A 17,506-nucleotide genomic window follows, 5' to 3' on the forward strand; every position below is an offset into this window, starting at 1 on the left:
GAGACCCTAACCCAGTGGCTTAGAGGAATTAAAGACCCACACACAGAAATATTGCATGTGGAGTGGGAAATCAGGTGTCTCAGCCTTCAGAGCTGATAGTCTTGAACAGAGATTTACCCACGTATTTATTGATAGCAAGCCAGTGATAAGCATTGTTTCTATAGATTATAGATTAACTGAAAGTATTCTTTATGGGAAATAAAGAAATGGGATGGGTCAAAGTAAAGGGATGGGTCTGGCTAGTTATCTGCAGCAGGAGCATGTCCTTAAGGCACAGATTGCTCATGCTATTGTTTGTGGTTTAAGAACGACTTTAAGCAGTTTTCCAGGTATTCTTTGCCTTCATTCTGGTAAACCCACAACCTTCCAGCATGGGCGTCATGGCCATCATGAACATGTCACAGTGCTGCAGAAATTTTGTTTATGGCCAGTTTTGGGGCCATTTTATGGCCAGATTTTGGGGGCCTGTTCCCAATAAATTAGCAATTCATCAAAAACAGTTGTCTTTCAATCCCTTACACATAGTTTATTGGCAAGGATACTGCTAGACTTTGCTAAACAATTTGCTGAAAAAAATTTACCTGAGCCATTCTCTACTTTATGACTTGGTTAACCGTATCAGTAAAGAAAGTATGTTAATTTGGAATTATTTTTCCCATTGTACCCATATTGAGTCCAATGTAAAAGCTGCTACATGATGGCTTTCCCTTCCCAGGACTATTTTTTACCACCTTCTGGTGATTGCTACCGTTTTCTTTGGTAATAATGTCCCTTCCCTACACCAACCATGTTATTCTAGTGGAGACGGCCAATAATATTCTGCCCTCTCCCACCTCCTTGTCATAAAATGGGTCCATTTCTCAGCACAGAGCAATACTGATATGCAATGTTATGACTCAGCTGGATTAGTCACCAGCTTTCCTTGGGATTCTTTAGCAACAACTGGCTAGGATAAGGCTGTCCTTCTGGACCATGATCTCTGACATGCAGAGAGGCCCATGAAGCCTAAAAACAAAGAAAATAAGAGTGATAACAAGAGTAACGTTTCAGTTCTCATTTCAAGTTGCTGAGATCCAGGTCATTGTCCTCAACCCTGTAAGTTTCCTTTTTTTTTGCTGTGAGCCAGCCTATTGTGCCTCTTCCTTAAAAATACCATTTTCTGCTTCGGATTTCTGACAGTAGCAATTAAATATTTTCCTGAAGGGCTTTACTAAGGAAGCAGCAAAGGAAGCATTTTCTCAGGTTTATGTTCTGCCGTCTGCCAACACACTATGCCTTTTCATTTCAGCTCTATGGAAACAGTCCCTATAAGACATATGTCCTTCTCCCATTCACAGTAAAGATTCACAGAGTTTTATAGTTTGAGGAATATACATTAAGATCAAAATAGGGGCAATGACTTCAAAAATGAATAACTATATTCCAAATCAATGCATAAAAAAGAAGTGAGGGATGAAGATTTATATTGCGAAGAATGTCTGAAGTTTACAAAATTATTTAACACATGATTTCTTGGAATTGTGAGTTTCTTTTGGGGTATTTAAAATATACACTGACTAATTCAAACTTTTGAGGACTATTTTGTACACATTAAACAAACAAGGAAGACCACCTGTGAATTGCTAAAGAAGAGCATTGGCCTTTCCTTAGATCATGCACAGGTGAAACAATGTTTTACAGATTCTAAAATATCTGGCCATGATCATAAAACCAGAAGAAAAAAAAAGGCAGAGATGCAATAATGACGTGTTTATTTAAGCCATTTATTTAAGCCAGTAAATCCCTGGTATATTTATACTTTAATTACACCATATAAAAATTACTGTATATACTAACCCTATAAATCAGTAGTAAATCTCATTCATACCTTATCCAACTATCACTACTATTCCTCCAAGCACTCCAAGAAATAAGAAGAAGGTTGTTTCAGTTCACCTATAAAACCAGAAATGGCCCCTGAGGGCTGCACCTGGAAACCTTGCATGCTTATCATTGTTTGGGCCTTGTTTCCCCGCTGCACCATATCCTTTACCTTATTAAAGCATCACATGAATATACTCTGAGTCTTGTGAGTCCTTTGCTCTTCCTTATTACTTTCTTTTGAGTTTAATTAATATCAATATCTTCACGTGTACCTCTTGTAACACAGGCTTAAACATCTCACAAATTGTGAACTTTCGCTATATGAGTTAGTCCTCTGTAAAATAAGATATTAAGGATATAACATAAACATATAATAAAGTCAGAGGCAGCACCAACAATTAATTACATTTGAAACATTTTTTCATATTTTCCTGTTTTTCTAAGTTAATGTACATGTCCTTTATCAAAAAAAAAAAAAAAAAAAAAAGGAAAGAAAGTAAATTAGGGAGATGGTTAAATAATAGGGATTGTACTAGACACAAAGATATTAGCTACTCTGATAACTTCTTCTGCCATAGGCTGTTACTACAGATAAATCATAATTAGCCATTTACCATTAACACATTTGAGCATTTCAGTGTTACCAAACATGCCCCATAACCAGCTCTTTCAACATTTGTCCTGGAATAAGATGTTCTCAGTGTCACCCATGCAAGGTACAGGCTGGAGCTAATAATTCTGTATGTTCAATGTCCCCAATTCTACCCACCACATCTGTAGACAGGTGAGATCAAGGTTAACACAAAGACAATTTTAAAGAGTAATCACAAAAAGGCACTCTACAGTTAGGCATGGGAATAAGAGACAAAGGATTGTCTGACTCCAGTGGTTGCTAGTCTGGCTAAGCTTTAAAAAAAAAAATGGGGTAAATTTTTTAAAATGTTGGTGGAAAAAGACAATAGTAAAAATTAAAAAAAAAATAGCTTAATGCTGATGGTCAGGTCACTGCTTCTAGCCATACAGGTCACACATTGCCCAAGTCCAGGGGCCACACATTACATACACTTTCGATGTGAATGGACTCCCATGGAACTGTGCAAAACAGCAGTCCTACTGGGCCCCACTATACACTTTCTGGAGATGGTGATAGGGCTTTTGTGCTTTTAAATACATGATTCTAACACACAGCCGCAGTTGAGAACTAATGGTCCAAACTGTTTTTTCCATATGCTAATTATATGCCTTTGAGACTCATGTTGAGATTCTTATTGTTTTCAATATCTGCCTGCTGAGCAGATATTTCTTCTCCATTAATACCCTTAGGAATTTATCTTCTTTATATACTTAACAATAATCTTTCCTGTTGTGCAAGAACATTTGCCTTTGTTCCTACTTTCATTTACATTGCTCCATCATATCCAAAGGTTGAAGAAACTTGTTGAATCACATACTTTTATGTAATATATAACTTCAATTAAATAATAATGTAATGTTTACATAGATATAGATGATATTTTTCCAGATACTCTGCACATTTCAACAGTTTCCTTTAGGAAATAAACAAAACTTGTATCAAGAAAATTATCTTCTAAGCATTATATGGTACATATATTTTAAACAGCACTATAATCTGCTTAAGAAATGCCATTAATAAAAAGGTCAAATCATGTGTTATTGGGTAATCTGGGTTGTTCTATTTTGCTTTCTGGGCTTCACAACCTTCTTGGGAGACCTGCTGTGTCCCCATGCCATGAGTGGCTGGTAGGGCTACTCATTACAGGACTATGACCATCTCCTGCCACAAACCCCCAGCCCCACTGTCACCATAGGGTAGCTGAGGATGTGACTCAGTTAAGACCAATTTGAATCTCAGGAGAGAAAGCAATTGGAGTTGGGTTAACCGACAAGAATGCCACACTGATACTTCAGGAATTCCCTGACCTACCCTAGGAAACTAGATTTTCTTTTTATTCTCTGAGTAAACAAATTGCTTTTTGCCTAAGTTAGCCAGAATTGGTTTCTGTGATTTGCAACTAACGGATGCTACAATTAGAGAAATTGGTACCAGTGTAGAATTCAGGCAAAGGAATCCTAGGCATATTTGCCGTATTTGCATTTACTTATTGGGTTGAGGTAAGTCCAATGAAAATAAAAATCTACTTCAAATTCCAGGAAAGGAAACCGGTAGCCATTGATTGCTACAAACTGCAAAACAAGTCAAGTTTTCAATTGTAGTCATCTCAGATGGTGAAGCTCTGGTGGGACAATTAGCTGCTGCCATTTACCAAGATAAAGTGAATATGAAGATTTTTAGACTGTTGGGGAAAATAGTGGCTTTGAACAACGTAAAGGAACTTAACAAAACGAAAATTAAAAGTTCCCATTTTAAAGCCCTCCCTTCAAGGTATGAAATCAAACTGAGGACCTTTTAATAACCTGCTTCAAGTCTCATATTGATGTCCTTTAAGATTGAGCTCATAGAAAGTCAAACACAAAAACTTATGCTATGGATTTCCAAACTGACCCAGATAAATTGACACTATCTCAATAGACCACTTTTGTAAACATTAAAACACTACTCAGAAAAAAAACAGTAAGATATTAACAAGTTTAACATTGATATCTAAGAAGTATTGGAAGAAATAGAGAACTACAGAAACACAAATCTCTCAGAAACACCATGAAGTTTTCTTTACCTGAGGTTATCTTGACTCTCTTGCAGAAGAAACACAATTGGCTCCCCGTGTTCATGGGTTCCCTATCCATGGATTCAACCAACTAAGGATTGAAAATATTCAGAAAAAAAAATCCACAATGTTACAAGAAGCAAAGCTAGAATTTTCCACTGCACCTAATACTAAGTTAAATCCATGAAAATGAAGTAATGTATAAGCACTGTATTAAGTATTATAAGTAATCCAGAAATGATTTAAAGTATATGGCAACAAGGCACAGTGGCTCACTCCTATAATCCCAGCACTTTGGGAGGCTGAGGAGGGAGGATCACTGGAGGACAGGAACTCAAAACCTGATAGGCAACATAGCAAGACTCTGTCTCTACAAAAAATTTAAAAATTAGCCAGGTGTGGTGGTGCACACCTGTGGTCCCAGCTACTTGAGGGGCTTCAGCGCAGGAAGTTGAGGCAGCAGTGAGTTGTGATTGCACCACTGCACTCCAGTCTGGGCAACAGAGCAAGACCTTGTCTCAAAAAAAAAAAAAAATGAATAAATAAAATTTAAAAATTAAGTATACAGTAGAATGTACATAGGTTATACGTAAATACTACAACATTGTATATAAGGGACTTGAGCATCTGTGGATTGTGGAAACCATGGGTGTCTCGGAACAAATCCCTCAGGGATATTGAGGGATGACTGCATATACAATTCATTTATGACCTCCTCTCACTGTTGTTCTAGTACCCAGGATAAGAACTCAACATGGCACAGGTAATGCACTTACTTTGAAAAGTGGAATGCTAGATTTATTGTGCATCTCACCCATTTGTCTCCTCATTCTTCGCCCATTAGAACCCCAATCAATCTCCATTCTTGCTGCATGAAGACACTTGGGAGAAAACACCAGTCTTTTAAATATTGACAACTCACTGTGATCTCCAGACCAGTAATCTATTCAGCAAGTGGAGCAAATGCAAAAGACTTTCTAGTTTCAGCAATTTTCACTGGAGCCCAAAATGACGGAAATCAGCTGCTATCATCAACATTAGCAGGCACTAGGACACATGTGGTACAGAAAACCTTGATTCATGAAAAGATCTCTGATTCTGGCTAAAATATGAAGTCCCAGGAATGAAACTAATAAGCAATCACTAAGGTCATATCTGATTTGTAAAACAGAAAAAAAGAATCCAAATCTAGTGAACACCAGCATGATAAAGTTACTCTGCTCAAACATTGCCTCTCAAACTGTTCTAGATCCTGAGTCAGTTCACTCCCAGCAGCCTCTAAGTGAAAGGGGTTGGGTACCATTGAGAGAAAATGCCAAATTAATATCATTTTGTATTCTTGAATCTTACTCTGAACCTTCTCCAAAAATATATGTGGCTATTTTATCTGGGTAACTGTGTCTTGGGAATAGGGAAACATACCAAACTTGTTTTTTTTAGATGATCAAATACAGGCACTAAAATAGCACTAATGTCTGGGGATCCACACTGCCACTGTATCCCACTGTGCAGTGTGGTGGCTATGGAATCCATATGATAAGTGTTATTCTGTCCTGAGTTTGCCTCACAGTAGTTTCAGGAATGTCTTAATCCCATTCATTGGTTATTTCCCTAGTTCCTAATTATAAAGCTTGAGTAATAGCTTCAGCAATTAACAGTACCTCTACATTCACTCTTTGATCATGTAGCAAAGCCTATTTTCAAAGGAAAATACTGAAGCCACTATCAATTCTCCTGACAATCATACAAGCAAACAAAAAGCCACAACTACATGACTTGGAAACTGCAGATGATCATGCCATTACAAATACTCAAAAGATGCACCTATTGCAATTTATATTATACCCTCCATTAATTATCCAGTTTAGCACACATAGAAGATATATGGGTATATGAAAATGGCACCTAATTGTTATAACTGAAATTCAGTGTTGACTCCAATTTCTAATGTAGTCTTATTACTGCTGTAAATTAACATATTACCTGGTAATTGACAGGCAGTTACTACCTTATAGAATGCATATTTCTCTTTTTGAATAACCATTAAATAACAAAATAAAATAACAAATGTTTGCTTTTACCTGCCAGAGACTGTAGTATATTCTTGCACACATATACACACACATATATAGATTTATATATATACACAAACATATATATTATATTTCAGCTATATACCCTACTCATAACTGGGTTCTATTTGATCCTCATAGCCATGTGTGGGGCCAGCTTAGATAGGACTTGAAAGCCGGTCCTTTCCAAGTTACCATATTGCCTATTCTGTCAGCTGTGTTTACATACTTGCTTCATGAAGAGAGTTCAATTGTGACCCCTGAGAAATATAGTCAGGGACTGTACTGTGAAAGCCAAGGGCTCTCCTTCTATGACTTTGCTTGATGATACAGATTAATGGAAGACTATAGCAATTCTACCCAATTCTACTGAAATGAAGGAACCCTGCCCAGTTGAACTCCTAGCTGAAGTCCAAGGTAATGTTAGAAGGTGTAGTAGAGAAAGAGAGTAATTAATTACAGCTAATATCTCATAAGCAGTTACAGAAACAAAATCTGTAGCCTGCATTTCTTGGTTTGCTTTGTATTTAGCATATAGAGTATCTTAGAGTTTTGTTTTCATTACAGAGTGAACTCTACTACATTGGTTCTGATTAAACAACATGCTAACAAATTCCTCACAGCCAGCCAAAATAGTCTATAAGATTTTGGGTTTCAAAGTAGCACTGCAGCAACTGTATGATAAACAGATTGAAGGTCCGAGCACAGTGGCTCACGCCTCCAATCCCAGCACTTCGGGAGGCCAAGGCGGGCAGATCATGAGGTCAGGAGATAGAGGCCATGCTGGCTAACACAGTGAAACCCCATCTCTACTAAAAAAAAATACAAAAAATTAGCCTGGCGTGGTAGCGGGCACCTGTAGTCCCAGCTACTCGGGAGGCTGAGGCAGGAGAATGGCGTGAACCTGGGAGCCAGAGCTTGCAGTGAGCGGAGATCGTGCCACTGGACTCCAGCTTGGGTGACGGCGAGACTCTGTCAAAAAAAAAAACAAACAAACAAGAAAAATAGACTGAAGGCCGGGCACGGTGGCTCACACCTGTAATCCCAGTACTTTGGCAGGCTGAGGCAGGTGAATCACCTGAGATCAAGAGTTCAAGACCAGCCTAGCCAACATGGCAAAATCCCGTCTCTACCAAAACTAAAAAAACTAGCCGGCCATGGTGGCAGATACCTGTAATCCTAGCTACTTGGGAGGCTGACGCAGGAGAATTGCTTGAACCCTGGAGGTGGAGGTTGCAGTGAACTGAAATCATACCAGTGCACTCCAGCCTGGGCTACAGAACAAGATTCCATCTCAAAAAGAAAAAAAAAAAAAAAAACCAAAGACAAAAAGCTAGAGGTAAAAAGAAAAATCTGGAAGCTATTACAGGAGTATAGAAAGAAGTTTTGAGGCCTAAATCATGGGGAAAGAAATGGAAGTTCAGAAAAGGACCAGATATTTGCTATATGAAATAACTACTGTGAATTAGTTTATTAAAAATTTTGAATGCAGTGAATAAACTACATCCAACCTATCCATTAAGTTTCGAAGATAATCATCGAAGTCCTCTATTGACATTTCCTTTTTAAAAGATTAGCTATCTAGAAACTTCATTGATCTGAAACTAGTTTGTAAATTTTTTTTAAGTTACAAGTAATTTTGTTTGTTTTTTCTTTGAGACGGAGTCTCACTCTGTCGCCCAGGCTGGAGTGCAGGGGTGCAATCTCAGCTCACTGCAAGCTCCGCCTCTCAGGTTCACACCATTCTCCTGCCTCAGTCTCCCACGTAGCTGGGACTACAGGCGCCTGCCACCACATCCAGCTAATTTTTTGTATTTTTAGTAGAGACAGGGGTTTCACCGTGGTCTCGATCTCCTGACCTTGTGATCCACCCTCCTCAGCCTCCCAAAGTGCTGGGATTACAGGCGTGAGCCACCGCACCCAGCCACAAGTAATTTTTTAGAAGGCCTCTGAGTGGTCAAATTAAGTGTCACGAGGTTCATTTAGTGGTCTCACTTAGAGCCTGCTACCTCTTTTACGGGCCCCTCCCATCTTTTCTTTTCTTTTTTTTTTTTTTTTTTTTTTTTTAGAATTGTGACTATCTGGATTCCATGTGCAATTAAAATAAAAAGTCGGAAGACCAAACTCTGATACTTTCGGGAGAGGGTAAGCAAAGCAGGCAAATGAGTAAAGGAACCCTGTATATAACAATAAGGAGGGGTGAAGACTGAGATAAAGTAGAAAACACATGCCCATCTATCAGGTTGGTGCAAAAGTAATTGCAGCTTTTGCAAATATGCAAAAACTTTTATTAGGTTGATTGCTTTCGAACCAACCTAATACAAGGGACAGCCACTGCTCAGCATTAGCCAATTGTAGCCAAATGGAAATGAAAGCTACACAGATCTGATTTTTCAAAATAAATTAAATTTAAATTTTACAGGAAATCTCCCAAATGTAAGCACGCAATTAACTCATAATTGTTTCAACATGGGGTCAGTTACCTCCTGTTCAATAAGTCTAAGAATATCACCATGTTATAGCATTCCACAATACTTAATATTTACAATAATTCCTGATCATAAAGCAAAAGGAAATTAAATTAGTATGATCTGTTTAATAAGGTTGGAGAATTATATAATACATCTGAGAAAGTTTCACATCCACAAGGATTAAAGCTTTAAAATGGAAATGATTTAAGCTATTTGTAAACCTTGGCTGTCTAGAATGACATATTACCCAAAGTCTTGATCAGCAGAGTTTTCCTTTATGGACTTACGCCATTAGTTGATGTACAGTTTGTCATAGCTATCCTCACCTTCAGCTTGCTAGTAGGGCAGAGGTTCCATGCCAGGAGAGGCAACCCAAGATGATCAGAGGCTACTGCCCCCACAAATGCCTTATTTGTAAACAGGGTGTCATGCCCAGGGGGAAAGGCTGGCAATAAAAACAAAAAGCTTCAAAACGCTCCCTAAGAAAATTTACTTTATATAGAATAGAGTGTGGAAACTTTCAAACCTAGGGATGTTTTTGAAAACAACGGAGATTTTGTAGTAAGCAACTAAAAAAGGGTACGAGAGCAATAAGTGAAATCATAGACCAACTAGAATTTTACCAGAGAGAATCAGGGAAAGAGACAGTTAGGAAGAGCATTCATGAGGCTAGAACAAATCTCAAAGACTGGTTTCCCAGACTGCCTCTGGAAACAGGACTGGATTTAATTATATGCAACTGGAGAGCAATCTATGCCCTAGGGCATTCTCAAAAACAATAGTGTAATCAGTTGGCAATTAGTGTTGGCTTACAGCTGAGCCTGATACCAAGAGAAGCAAATAGTTTACTAAAGAAATCAAAGAAATAGTAAAACAGAACCCTTCTAAAACCACCATCGTCATAGAAAGATTGTGCATGTGTCCAAGGCTGCACTATATGAAGCAACATCAGTGGCTGCACACAGAAGGTACAATAGACGTCTCAAAAATAGTCCAGATAAGTCACCAAACAGATAAACAAGCAAACAACATCAAAAACAAGCCTGAAAAAGTTCAGTAGCCAGAGTTGCTACAATGTGTTATCTAAAATGTCTAGCTTTCTTTTTAACAAAAAAGTTACAAGATATGCAAAAAGGAAGAAAGTGTGACACACACACACATACACACACACACACAAACAGGCAACAGAAACTGCCTTTGAATGGGACCAGAGGGTGGACTTGCAGATAAAGATTTTAAAGCAGCTACTATAATATGTTTCAAAAACTAAAAGAAACAATACTTAAAGAAGTAAAGAAATGTACGATGACAATGTGTCATCAATTAGAGAATATCAATAAAAAGACAGAAATTAAGTTTTCAAAGAACCAAATGAAAATTGTGAAGTAAAAATGTATATTAACTGAAACAAAATATTCACTAGAGGGACCCAATAGTGGATTTCAGAGGACAGAAGAAAAAAATCAGAAAATCTGATGACAGATCAATAGAGATTATGCAATCTAAAGAATAGAGAGAAAAGGTAATGAATAAAAATGAGCAGAACCTCAGAAATGCAGGGACACCATTAAGTGCACCAACATACATGACATGGGAATAACAGAAGAAGAGAAGGGAAGTGATGGAGCATAAAAAAATATTCAAAGAATAATGGCTGAAAAATTCCCAAATGTGATGAAAAACATTTATTCACCACATCTACAAAACTCAACAAAATCGAATTAGGATAAGTGCAATGGGATCCATACCAGGAAACATCATAGCAAAAATGTTGAATGTCAAAGACAAAGGGAAAATCTTGAAAGCAGCAAGTGAGAAATAACTCATCACATACAAGAGAAGCTCATTCAAATTAACAATTGACTTTCCATCAGAAACAATGAAGACAGAAGGTAGGAGAATGACATACTCAGAATGCTGAAAGATCAAAAAGTAACTGTCAACCAAAGACCTTATTTCTACCAAAACTGTCTTTCTAAAATGATGGCAAAATAAAGACATTCTGAAATATATAAAAATGAACAGAAGTTGTTACTAAAAAACCCATCTTACTAGACATACTAAAGGAAGCTCTTCAGGCTAAAAGCAAGTAACTCCAGGCAGGAACTTGAATCCACACTAAAACAAAGAGGGATAATAAGCATGTTTTTGTAATTATAAAGAACAGTAAAAATATTTCTTCTCTTTTCTTCTTTTAACTAATTTACAAAGTAATTGTAACAGCTTTTCTTCCTAATAGTATAGATAAATCATCTTGACTCCAAGCTAATGCCCATCCCTCCACTTTTGTACTAATTCTTCCCTCTCTTTCCTATGCAAGGACATAAATCCTGCAATTCTTCCCTTTTTATATCCTTCATCATTATTTTTTCCCCTTCCTACCAGATTATTTCCTTTAGCACCTAAATTAACAATTATTTATGCTGGTTTATTAGCAAGTATTATGAGAGTCTGCACATAGTAGAGTTTGTGTTTTTAAGAATTTTTCTTACATAAAGAAGAAAAACATTTGGGGGAGGAAAAATTCTAAGCCCATTAGAAGTAATTCCAATGCAATTTAAAAATTATCATCACTTGGGACACGTACTTCATCATTCATTTGTACAATAAATATTTATTTGCACATAGGTAGAAAATTTAATTCTGTAAAATAAATCAATATCAAATATACACAAATATCAAATTTTACCAACTGGTTAATCACACAAGAGAAGAAAACAGAATGTGCACAGCTAAAACTCAGAAAGCATCAGAAATTAAAAAAAATGAAAGATATTTTTAAAATAAATCATACAAGAAAACAAAGGCAAGCCTCTAATTTGTGGACTTGCCTTAGCCGGGTAACTCCATCATGCTCCCTAGTACTTCCCATGTACTTGTGCTATCATACTCCAACCACTTATAGAGCTACCACCATGACCAGGCCCTGAACAAGTCTTTATATTAGTCAATTCTTCATTCAAAAAATATTTGTGAAATACCAACTATGTTCTAGTTATTGATCATACAAGAGTGAACAAAATAAGCAAATTCTATGCCCTCATGCATCATATGTTCCAGTGGAAGCAAATAAAACCAACCAACCAATAAATAAATAAATAAGAATAACAGATCCTAAGTCCCATGAAGAGACTGTGCATGTCACAATGACTACTCCAGATTGAAATGTCAGGTTAGGTCTCTTTGAGATGGCATTTAAGCTAAATCCCAAAATTCATCCAGGAGGATTTCCATGTTACAGATGAGAAAGCCTACGGCTTAAAGAAGTTAAGTAACGACAGTGTCACAGAGCTGGTAAGTAATAGAACCAGGGTTCTTGAGTATTACTGATAGATAGTGCACTAAATCTGGAGGCAGCCTTATTTGCAACTGAAAAATTAATTTCTCAGTGGGGAGGAGCCTAATCTTTAGTCCTTCCCAGTACATAAGAAACCAATATTTCCATTTTATCCTTCTGCCTGTTATTTATTGAGTGTACATTTCCTTTAATAAATGATAGATAAATTGACTTCAAAACACACACACACACATTGTACACAGTGACTCCTACAATAAGGATTGTAAAACTTCATTATGTGTGTGAATTAACTGATGAGCCACTTAGCTATGCAGTTGGCCAGCCTGCAAATCACAGACTCAGATGCAGTATGGTTGAGGAAAAGAGGAAATAGTACTAACTATGCATTTTTTCCTGAAACAAACACCCTAGATGTTTTTGTTGCAATGATCAACAGACCACATTTTGAGAAGCCTCCTACTATGGTCTATTACAGTAATTCTCAAACTCCAGTATGAATTAGAATCACCTGGAGAGCTTGTTAAAACAGATTTCTGGGTCCCACCCCAGAATTTTTGATTCAGTAAGGCTGAGGTGGTACCTGAGAGTTTGCATTCTAAAAACTTCTCAGAAGATATTGATGCAGCTGGTTCAGAGACCACATTTTGAGAATCTCTAGTCTATTCAACAGAAAAGTCTCTCTAATCATGGCAATAACATACAGATTTATGGAATTCCTCACAATTTCCTCAAAAAAGTCCTATAGCAAATAAAGAAGAAATGCACAATATACCTTCTAATTAGAAATAAAATATCTCATAATAGCATAGTCATCATTACAGCCTGTGGATTTACTGACATTGATGGTTGGTTGGAGCAAAATGGGGATAGGTGTCATGTAAAAAAAGTGGTTAAACATGCAGGAAGTTCTGGTTACAGCAACTGTTAGTTGTGTAATTGATTGGTATCCTTGAAACTCTGCTTCAGCTGGTCTGTTTTCTGCCTCGAGAACCATGCCAAAACAAAACAAGACAAAGCAAAGCCTACAGGTCTGTTTCAATACATGCCTAAAAACAGCTGTGCAATTCATCTACTATTGATTTTATCGATGTGATGCAGGGAGGTAACTTAACTCTAAAACCTTCGTTGACACAAACTACCTATACTTTGTCAAATTATTAAACCCAATATGTATTGTAAGAGAAAAATAAAATTCCAAGGCCCCTAACCATCTGAATGGACCCTTCCTTTCTGCCAAGGGCATTCCAGAGTTACCTTAAAATCTAGTTCAGAACATGATAGAGGAGAGGGTTGGACCTGCCTCATTACAGCTCCCCAGAATTTACATCAACACAGACGTTAGATTTGATAAGAAGCATTTACAGTCTATTCTCTCTGAAGCCTGGTACTTGGAGCCTTCCTCTACATGATAAAACTGAGGTCTCCACAAACCCAGACATTCCTTTCTATGGATAATAACTATTTAAAACAATTGTCAATCAGAAAATTTTAGGATCTACCTATGACACTGGAAGCCCCCATCTTTAAGTTGTCCAGCCCTTCCAGATGGAACTAATGTAACTCTTACATGTATTGATTGATGTATTGTGTCTCCCTAAAATGTGTAAATTAAGCTGTACCCTGACCACCTTAGGGACATGTCATCAGGACCTCCTGAGGCTGTGTCATGGGTGCATCTGTAACCTTGGCAAAATAAACTTTCTAAATTGACTGAGACTTGTCTCAAGTACTTTGGGTTTATAGTATGTGATGTGGTTTGGCTGTGTCCCCACTGAAGTCTCATCTTGAATTGTAGCTCTCATAATTCCCACGTGTGGTGGGAGGGACCCAAAGGGAGATAATTGAATCATGGGGGCAGTTTCCCCCATACTGTTCTCGTGGTAGTGAAGAAGTCTCAGGAGAGCTGATAGTTTTATAAGGGGAAACCCACTTCATTCTCATTTTCTCTCTTATCTGCTGCCATGTAAGATGTGCCTTTTGCTTTCCTCCACCATGTGGAACTGTGAGTTCATTAAAGCTCTTTTTCTTTATAAATTACTCAGTCTTTATTAATTACCCAGTTTCTTTATAAATTACCCTTTCATTATAAATTACCACGTCTTTATCAGCAGTGTGAGAACAGACTAACACGGTACGTTTTAGAAAAGAAAGCTATACATTAGAACTTAGTTTGGCATCCAGAAGTACATCTCTCTGTAATCACTCTTCTCTTCTACATTTCCTTGCCATTTGTTTCAATCTATACTGTGCCATTTTAAAATACTTTGCTTTACTATTTCTCTCTTGTTTGTACATTTCCACAATTTGATCAAAAGATCCTCCAAATCAGGAATCTCCTCTGTCTTGTATCTCCTTACAGCATTACTTTATTTTTATAAGAAATACTGAGGGCAAATATTGAGGAAAAAAATGTCTGAACAAAGCCAGGCTTGTAGGAGAATACAGTTGTTCCAGGATATCACCTAGGATTCATTACAAGACCACCCCCCACAACCTCCACCCTTACCAACTAGGTGTTGAGGATGCTCAAGCCTCTTACATAGAATGGCTTTGTATTTGCATATAATCTACACACATTGCACATCCTCCCATGCCCTTTAAATCATCTCTAGATTTCTTAAAATACCTAACACAATGTAAATGCTGTGGAAATAGTTGTTATACTGTATTTTTTTTTGTTTTTAATTGTATTATTTTTAACTGTTTTTTTCTCCGAATATTTTCCAGCCCTGGTTGATTGAATCCACAATGCAGAACCACAGATACAGAGGGTCAATTGTATTAAAACAATAACAAAACACTCCTGCTTTGATAAACCACTGTCATATTTATCTCCTTTGTGAAGAATTAATCCAGACTATAGCAATAAGCCATTATGACTTTTAGAAAATCTGTAAAGTGCAGGTAAATATTATTTGATGAAAAGTTATTGTTGTTTGGACAGAGGTAACATTTATTAAGAGAAAGAAATGAACAGAGCAAATATGTTTTAAAAAGAAAAAGGCTATGGAGGAACCTGAATCTAAAACACACCTCCAAAAAGGCGCTTTCAGTGGCCACCTTACCCCTCCCCATCTTCCCTGGAGCCTGTTCCCCCTAGTTTGGATCAACTTTCTGTCAGGCATCCCTCCCGAACTGGACTTCCAGGTGTTCAACTCCCTCCCTTCTTTGCTATGTTCTCAAAGGACCCCAGTCCGTCATAATATCTTCTTTCCCCCACGCCCCTTCATTGTAAACTGTCAGTGTAATTACTCAGAACATAGGCTGTTTAATACCTCTTAGTCGGATTTAGTTTTCTGAAAAGGCATGGTTGCATCTTCCAACAGACTGTGGAACACAGAAAAATTCTAGCGTTCAGCGAGTCAGTGCATCCCTCTGAATATTCACTAAGATACTGTTTTAGTTTGGATATTTAAATTAGGTCATGTACAGATTCCTAAAATTGGAGATGAAACAGTCAACATGACTCTATTTTCTTGTATGGTGGTAAGAACACTCAATATGAGATTATCCTCTTAACAAATGCTTAAGTGTACAATACAGTAAGGAGTATCAGATGTCGGACAGTCAAAAGAGGATCTAAAACGCAGGAGAGGGAGGTTAAGCAGCGGTTTCCCGGGACTGTGTCGTGCTCCCCAAACGTTCTCAGGTTCCAGGACTGACCGCTCACCCCGATCTCTCCCGCCTTTGCCGGGGGTTAACGGCGGGACGGCAGCCAACTGGGTCTCCACTCAACGCGGAGCTACCACGGCTCAGCCCTCTGGCCGCGAACTGGGGGTCGGGGTGGGAGCGGACACCTGCCCCGCTCGCAGGAAAGGCAGGAGGAGGGAGGCGAGTAGGTCCCCGGCAACAGAGTCTGCACCTGCCCCGCGTGCCCTGGCTGCAAATCGCGACGCCTGCAACCAGAGGGCCCAGGGCGCCGGGACTGGGGAGGGGCGGGCCTGGGCGGCCCAGCCAGTCCCGGAGAGGCCCCAACAGAAGCCAGCCTAGACCCCTGGGGGACATCCTGGGGCGGGGGGTTCCGCGGCCCGCATCCCTACAGCCCAGGAGGGAACTCCGTTTTTACCGTGGTTTTCCACTACTTTTTGAAAAAAGTAGTGGAAGAGAAAGGCGCCAACTTATGTCCCTCTTGCTCTTCGGGGCTTCAGGAAGGGACCTCCTACCCACACCCACGCCCAAATCCGCAACAAACTCCAGAGCGGGACAAAGTCCGCGACCTTCAGACGACCCCGGCGAGAAAGCGCGCGCCCGCTCGGAGTGCCCTGAGCCAGCGCGGGCGAAGCAGGTGGATTCGACCGCCTCCAGCTTATCCCGCTTCAACACCCGAGCCACTCCCTCTCCCGCCTCCTGGTGCTGGAGGATCTCACCCAGCACCGAGGGGCACGGACAAAAAAAGGGGCGGGCAGTGCCCACTTCTTGACGTCGGATCCGTGTCCGCCTCCGGCGCAGGGTCTGGCGCTGAGGACGCATGTGCGGGGTGGTCCCCCGCCCCGGAGGGTCGCTAACTCCCCGCCGCCTCCAGCGCTGGCGCCTCAACCCCGCGGGTCCCGGCGCCAAAGTCCAGACAACCGCGGACGCCGGCACCCGGGGGCGATGGAGAGCGGGCAACACCGAGGATGTCCATCCTGTCCACCCAACCTGGAGCAACGCTCTGGGAAGCGTGCTGGCAGGATTTCAAGGCCAGAGTTAAACTGGCGCTTTCCGTGGTAACATTTTAATCCACTCACTGCCAGCTGCCGCCACTTCCCTTGCTACTGAACACAGAAAGCCCTCTTCCACCTCTCTCCATTTCCCCACTTCTATAATACCTCCATTTAGTTTCATGTTTGTTTTGCTTTTGCAAATTAAAAGAAGTATAATAGTTCTGACGTACAAGGCTTAAGAGACAAGCTATAGAGACTGCAATCCGATTTTATAGGCTTGAATCCACCGTCGGTTAGTTATGAGATGCTTAAAAAATTATTTCTATTATCTGTGCCTCATTTTCCTCATCTGTACAACATGGATAATAACATTACTGACCTCATAAGGTTGTTTGGAAGATGTGGGTATATAGCACAGAAAAATTGCCTGATGCCTAGTAGGCACTCAGAGCTCTCCTCCTCACAGAACTGT

General features: G+C 39.2%; 1 long non-coding RNA gene across 1 annotated transcript in view; it reads right to left on the minus strand.

The window, feature by feature from the left end:
• Positions 1-16,863, minus strand: part of LOC144333231 (uncharacterized) — a 66,915-nt gene extending 50,052 nt beyond the window's left edge. The window contains exon 1 of the long non-coding RNA XR_013401743.1: positions 16,759-16,863. This is a non-coding gene — a long non-coding RNA (uncharacterized LOC144333231). The remainder of the gene's footprint in view (positions 1-16,758) is intronic.
• Between the last annotated feature and the right edge of the window lie 643 nt (positions 16,864-17,506).

The sequence above is a fragment of the Macaca mulatta genome, chromosome 11 (genome assembly GCF_049350105.2).
Source record: "Macaca mulatta isolate MMU2019108-1 chromosome 11, T2T-MMU8v2.0, whole genome shotgun sequence".
Classification (NCBI taxonomy): Eukaryota; Metazoa; Chordata; class Mammalia; order Primates; family Cercopithecidae; genus Macaca; species Macaca mulatta.